Raw genomic sequence first — 8,153 nt, forward strand, 5'->3', positions numbered from 1 at the left:
ACACCTGACACACACACATATACACAGGCGGCACCTGACACACACACGTAGCATCAGACACAATTAAATAAACATGCAGCACCTGACACATGCATATACACGCAGCACCTGACACATACATATACACGCACACCATCAGACACACACATACACATGCAGCACCTTACTCACACACACATAGACACGTGTAGTACCTGACGCACACACATGTACACGCACAGCACCTGACGCACACTCATGTACACACGCAGCACCTGACGCACACTCATGTACACGCGCAGCACCTAATGCACACTCATGTACACACGCAGCACCCGACGCACACTCATGTACACGCGCAGCACCTAATGCACACTCATGTACACGCGCAGCACCTGATGCACACATGTACACGCGCAGCACCTGACACAGACATACGTATTCATGCACAGCACCAGACCTACCCTTGTACACACGCGGAGCACCTGATACTCACACACATATACACCCGCAACACCTGACACACATACACGTGCGGCAGCTGACGCATACACACGCACCATCAGACACACTCGTATATACACGCAGCACCTGACACACATACACACACACACAGGAGCTGATACACAGGCAGCACCTGACACACACACACATATACACGCGCAGCACCTGACACCACGCACTCACACGTACAAGCAATGCATTTCACGCCTACCTCCAGCCTCAGTCACAGGCTGCTGCCGCCTACCCCCCTCCCTGCATCAGCTGCAAAGGCAGCAAAATATTTTGACCAAAGTCTAAAGGCCCATACACATTAAACGATGTCGCTCTGTGAGCGACATCATCTAATGTCTCCCCCGGCCGGCCGGCGGCCAACTGTACACGCTGAGCGATATGACCGCTCATATCGCTCAGTGACGTCACGCCCCCGCCAGCCCTGCATGAAGGTCGTGGACGACAGTCCACATCCTTCATGCATGACCTACCGACAGCGACGATTGTTGCCGACCCGCGGGGCCGCGCATCGTTCGTCGCTGGCGGCATACACACTTAACGATAAAACGAGCGACATCGCTCAAAGAGGGGGAAAATGAGCGACGTTGCTCATTAAATCGTTAAGTGTGTATGGACCTTAAACAATTCGGTTTGGTTAATAAAATAATTTTGCACAGAACAGTGATGTTATACGAACATTTTCATTAAACATTTAAAAAATCAAATGTTTATTCTTACAGTGAAATTTTACATTTCTGAATAAAAAGAATAAATTTAAAAAAAGCGATGAAATTCCATAGACAAAAAACCTTACGGTTTCACATGTCCCATTAAGGCTTCTTAGACATGATCGAAATTTCAGAAACCTGTTGTAACTCTTCCACTCAAACTCCAAAAAGCAATGAAATTCCGATCATTAAGGCTGACGCCTTAATGGACGTGTTCCTTGCGCAATACAGATATGGTATGCCATCACAGCCTGTGGGTAAGTGCAGATTCAGCACTCTCACAGAGTGAGATTGCTGTCACTCACACAATGGTGGAGCTGCTAATTCACAGATTTGTGTGCTCATTGGAATACACACATGCAGTCTATGCAACTGAAGGTCTGAGCGGAAGACAAAGCTGCTCAGATGAGGTAAGAGTGTTGTTGATTGGAGGGAGGAGAGCGGTGTGGATGGGGGAACAGAAGTGTGTGGATAGAGTTGAACACTAAGCAGCACTGATGGGGGGGACAAAGAAACACAGGGGGTAATTCAGACCGCAGCAGCAGCAATCGCAGTCTGAATTAGTTTGTGAGGTGCGCACGTGCAATGGCCGCACTGTGCGTGCGTACCCCAGGAGCCCAGTGAGATGCTATCAGCATCTCACTGGCTGCGATCACCCTGCCTGATTGATAGGCAGAGGTGGTTGCGGGGAAGGAGGGGGGCGTGCAAACAGCGTTAGCATGCCATTGGCAGGGCATGGTCTGCACAACGGAGGCGTTTCCAGACCACTGGGGGGTGGGCTGTAGCGGTTATCCCCCTGCCAAGAGCACATGATCCACGAAATTTACCTTCAGGATGTCAGCTACATGAATGGGGTAAGAGTGGTGTGGATAGGGGGTAGATTAAGCAGCAAGTATGGGAAGGGAGACAGAGCGGTGCAGATGGGTTGAAAACACTGGCATGGATGGGTAGAAAACTGGTGCAGATGGGAGAGAAAATAGTGTGCCATGTACTGAAGGAGGCAGAGTGACGTTGAAGAAGGAAACACTGAGCAGCACAGAGAAGGAAACGGTGGTACAGACAAGGCACAGGTGGGGAAAGACAGATGGTGCAGATAAGTTAGTACAGACTAGCACAGATGGGAGAACACAGCAGTAGGGATTGGGGAAGACAGGGCAGCATGGGGGTGTATAGGGGAAGTAAGTGTAGATGCATAGACCGTAGATAGGGTATTATAGTATTAGCAATTAACCAAGATGTTTGAGGGAGCTAAATGTGTATACTATGTGAGATGGATGTATGGAGTCAGAAGGATGTTGTAACAAGGTGGGATGGTTGTGGTGACCGAATGGGATGGTTGTGGGCACTGTGTGGGATGGGAGCACCACAAAACTGCTCAGACCTTCAGTTGCATAGACTGCATGTGTGTATTCCAATGAGCACACAAATCTGTGAATTAGCAGCTCCACCATTGTGTGAGTGACAGCAATCTCACTCTGTGAGAGTGCTGAATCTGCACTTACCCACAGGCTGTGATGGCATACCATATCTGTATTGCGCAAGGAACACGTCCATTAAGGCGTCAGCCTTAATGATCGGAATTTCATTGCTTTTTGGAGTTTGAGTGGAAGAGTTACAACAGGTTTCTGAAATTTCGATCATGTCTAAGAAGCCTTAATGGGACATGTGAAACCGTAAGGTTTTTTGTCTATGGAATATATATATATATATATATATATATATATCCAGAAAGTCCACACTCACTGCTCCAATTTGCAACCTGGGCGGTGCTCCATAAGAGATTCACAAGAAATCCAAAAATATATCCAAAAAAGATACAGGCACTCACCACTTCCTTGATGATGAAAACTTTATTGGTGTGTCTCACATAGAGACAGTTAACAGCATGTCAGCAAAAGGTGTCGACGTTTCGGCTCCATCTGAGCCTTTTTCAAGACTAACAAGATTACAGCAGGTTCTCACCCAGCAGCCCATGACACACATCAAACCCTGGAGCACTTTTATAGCAGAGACATATCACAAACCCCGCCCATCAATCAACCAAGAGGAAGTAACAAAAACACTGGTATTCAAGTGTTTAACATGTCTAATCAAGAATATGTGTACAGCCAATCGAAAGTCCTATGACATCAAAGAATTATACAACATGTGAACACAATCACAACTATTTAAAAACAAGGGAACAACCGATAGCGGCTAATAGCCGCATTACCGGAAGTGCTGTGTGTTCCATTGCCAGTGGAACGCACACGTCTATCCGGCGGAAGTGGATTTAGCGGACGTGACGTGCGCTCCACTGTGTATGTGGCCGGAGGTGTAGATGGCATAGAACGGCTGTACGTCGTCGCTAAGCAACCCGACTGACGCCAGTATATACGATCACATGACCGACCAAAACACATAAGTGAATATGAATTAATATAGTCATAAATAGTGTGTAATAAGGCGCGCAAGCACGGGAATAATTCATAGATGTATTAAACATAGGGCAGGGGCTCCATATTAGTCCTGAGTGCGGAACAAGCATTAACCACATTAAACATCTTCTTAGTTTGATTCCAATAGATGACAAGTAATTATTACATAATAATTCATATTTACTGTTGTCAAAACTTCATTCCTGAGATAAAAGCTCGTTAACCGCCTATCACTAATCAAAAGAACCACACATTCTCGCCTTTGTACATATATATATATATAGAATAATTCATAATGACTTATACAGCTTAGCTGAGAAATGTGTAATAGAAGTTTAAAACATACAGCCTGTTAATTTTTTTACCCAGGAAATACCGTTGATGCCGACAGGGCATCCACAAACAACTGTGTCTCCCCTAGCGTGTTTACTTGTTTTTAAGCACACAAAACCAACCTGCTACTACTTAATTTTTTGAATCAAGTACCGCCATGCGTCGGCGAAGCTGACAGTTATCCCCACAGCAGCTTGTGACAAAGCCCTTGCACCTGTCGACATATGTCGACTAACCGATAGTGGGTAAATAAGCAGGGAAACAGTGAATTTATGTATCACAACAAGGTTTATGCGTCCATTATTAAACATAATGCTATATGACACCCATATAGCATTAAAAACACTGTGCCCCCCCCCCTCCTTCTTACTATACAGTAAATCTTGGTGGGGACCTGAGGAAAATGGTGCTGACTCTTCTGTGAGGGCTAAGCTCTGCCCCTTCCCGGCGCGCTTAAGCCCGCTCAATTATATAAATATATAAATATATAATACAGTAAAAACTAGCTGGGGACCCTATATACAGGGGGTAACCCCCTGTATAACATGCTTTATGTCCCGACGCAGCCCAGGGCGCCCCCCCGCGCCCTGCACCCATGGAAGCCGTTGGTGTGTGGGAGCCATGGACCGCAGCGTGCACGCTGCGGTATCCCGGCGGGGCGAAGACACCCGGTGTCCGGGTATGTTCCCCCGCCCGGGATCCTTTCAAAATTGCTGCCCAGGGCGCTCCCCCCCAGCGCCCTGCACCCTGTCGATGGAGAGCGGGAGCCGAGAGCGCAGCGCTACCGCTGCTGTTCTCTCCCGTACGTGGCGCCCTGGCGGGGCGGGCATCGAAGTATGTCCTCCCGCCAGTGATCTATAGAAACTATGGTATATGCTGCCCAGGGAGCTCCCCCCCAGCGCCCTGCAGGCTGGCGGAGTGCGGGAGCAGGGAGCGCAGCGCTACCGCTACTGCTCCCTCCCATTCTCGGCGCACTGGCGGGGCGGGCACCGAAGCATGTCCCCCCGCCAGTGAATTACAGATTAAAAGCTATATGTCACCCAGGGCGCTCCCCCCCCCCCAGCGCCCTGTACCCTGTAGGGGATGGTACATGTGGGAGCAGGGAGCGCAACGTTCCCGCTGTCTCTCCCCCCTGCGGCACCCTGGCGGGGTGAAAATACGCTGTGCCCAGGCACCTAAATATGTCCCCCGCCAGCCTTGTAGACCCTCAGCAACATGCCCCAAGGGCGCTCCCCCCCAGCGCCCTGCACCCTGCCAGAGACGTTGGTGTGTGGGAGCATGGAGCGCAGCACTACCGCTGTGCTTACCTCCGTTACTGAAGTCTTCTGCCGTCACTGAAGTCTTCTTTTCTTCCAATACTCACCCGGCTTTTTTCTTCCGGCTTTTGTGAGGGGATTGACGGCGCGGCTCCGGGAACAAGCAGCTAGGCGCACCAAGTGATCGAACCCTCTGGAGCTAATGGTGTCCAGTAGCCGAGAAGCAGAGCCCTTAAACTAAGAAGAAGTAGGTCCTGCTTCTCTCCCCTCACTCCCACGCTGCAGGGAGCCTGTAGCCAGCAGGTCTCCCTGAAAATAAAAAACCTAACATAAAGTCTTTTAGAGAAACTCAGGAGAGCTCCCCTAGTGTGTGACCCATCACTCCTGGGCACAAAGTCTAACTGAGGTCTGGAGGAGGGGCATAGAGGGAGGAGCCAGTTCACACCCAGTTTAAGTCTTTATAGTGTGCCCAAGCTCCTGCGGATCCGTCTATACCCCATGGTCCTTTTGGAGTCCCCAGCATCCTATAGGATGTATGAGAAACCTATGGGAGCTGCTATTGTGATCCAATATGATGGTCAGTGCAGATATCTCCAAAAACTGCTGTGGCCACCCGGGACATACATGTAGGTAATGAGTTATATTTGTGGGTATCCCCCGAAAAATGTCTGCTTTCAGTGGATATTCCTCATATTTCATTTTTAAATGTTAATCTGCCCCTAAATTTGCAGAGCTCAAACACTATCATCTTAAACCAGGGCTTAAAGTGGCCCTTGAGAGTTGGGGGAACTCACCTCCCTCCTGCAGTGCGCTCCAAAAGTGTGTAGCATAAATAGGGGTGTGGCCTCATAATGATGGGGCGTGGCCACACAATAGCACATTGCCTCACATACTAGTGCCCTTTACACACACAATGCCAACAGTAGCAGTGCCCCTTACGCACACAATGCCCACAGTAGCAGTGCCCATTACACACACAATGCCCACAGTAGTAGTGCCCCTTACACACACAATGCCCACAGTAGCAGTGCCCATTACACACACAATGCCCACAGTAGCAGTGCCCCTTACACACACAATGCCCACAGTAGCAGTGCCCATTACACACACAATGCCCACAGTAGCAGTGCCCATTACACACACAATGCCCACAGTAGCAGTGCCCATTACACACACAATGCCCACAGTAGCAGTGCCCCTTACACACACAATGCCCACAGTAGCTGTGCCCATTACACACACAATGCCCACAGCAGTGCCCCCCCCCTTCCACCCCAATTTTAGATGTGGTGCACAGTATAGCAGGATGTTGAACAACATTTGCTCACCTCTCTTATGTCTTCCATGTGTCCCTTCTGCTTTCTTATGTTTCCTTTGTCTGTCACTCTTCTCATGTGTCTATCTCTTTATTCTTTGTCTGATCTGGTGGTCGGCGAGCCGTTATTGGCTCATGTCACATTTTGAATTAGCCGCCCCTTATTTTCATTGGTACTGCAGCTGTTCCACGAGCTGGGATTGGCTGACAGCGCTGCCAACTGTACAATGCAACTGGGACCTGATGCTTAGTGGGTGGCCGGGCGGCGGCCCTTCAGTTAGAGGTGACGGAACTCAGTTCCGTCCCTTCCCTGCACACTTTAACCACTGTCTTAAACCACGACTTTATTGGATACAAGTTCTGTTATCTCTCTGACCTTTTCCTTTCGAAGACCAATATTAGTTTTACACATATAAATGATTGTCTCAGTGACAATAAAATGACTCGGGCTGACCCTTGAACTGACTGTATATATTACATTGCTCAGAGATAAGCTTGGCTTTACTGTACGGCATAGCGTCCGATGCAGGTCTTGCCTCTTTGCGGCTATATTTGCAAAGTCATAATATTCAATAGGTGACTATGGGCCTGGGAATCAGTCAATATATATATGAATGGCTTTGGTAAAATATAATTATAATCCCGTAGATCTACAGATTTTCTGATATGTTAGAATAAGATTTATTGTAAACTGCAGATGTTCCTCCCAAGCCTTGAATTTCTCACCTGCATTTCATTAAGTGCATGACCTCGATCAACTATTCCCTCTAGAATCGCACTTTGTAAAAATGTCTGCATGACCCATTTTCAGCCACGGCTCCGTTTCCCCAGAGCTTCCTATAACACAGAATGATGATTCCCCACGTCTTTCTACAACCACTAATTTCCTCTGAAAAGTTTTTGTAATGGCATAATGTGCGCAATGTGCTGCGGCCGCCCTGATTTTGTCATTTTTCTAGAACGGTTTAGAAATTGAAAGTAAACCTCTTATCATACTTGCCTACCTGACCCTCTCCATGAGGGAGAAAATGCTCTGTTCCTGGACTTTCCTGGTAATGTATGATTGCCATCACCTGTGGTGAGCTAGTTAATTGATAAGAAAGGTGTTTCACCACAGGTGATGGCAATCATACATTACCAGGAAAGTCCAGGAACAGAGCATTTTCTCCCTCATGGAGAGGGTCAGGTAGGCAAGTATGCCTCTTATTGGTCGCTATTTATGTTTCTAGCTCTGTGTTATTAAATAAGACGGAATCCTCCGTTGGTGCAGGATGGAAATAAAACTGCCACAAAATCCATCTGTGACACTGAACAAACACTTTCTGTCTTTGGGCCTAATTCAGACCTTTTTTCGCACATCTACGATCAAAATCTTTGACATGCGGGAGGGGGGGGGGGGGGGGACCCAGTAGAGGACAAATCCACCCTGCACAGACAGACATGCTGTTGCACCTGCCGAGTAGCTGCAAAAGGCAAACGGCTACCCGCCATGTTTTTGGCCGCAGCGGCTGCGTGTGATGCCGCGCAGCTGCCGACACCCACTCCAGAAATGGTCCGAACACGCCTCCGATATCCAGACCGCGTCTCTACAACACCGCCACAATGCCCCGACCGCCTCTGCATCAGGCAG

This window comes from Pseudophryne corroboree, chromosome 5, assembly GCF_028390025.1.
Source record: "Pseudophryne corroboree isolate aPseCor3 chromosome 5, aPseCor3.hap2, whole genome shotgun sequence".
NCBI classification, from domain to species: domain Eukaryota; kingdom Metazoa; phylum Chordata; class Amphibia; order Anura; family Myobatrachidae; genus Pseudophryne; species Pseudophryne corroboree.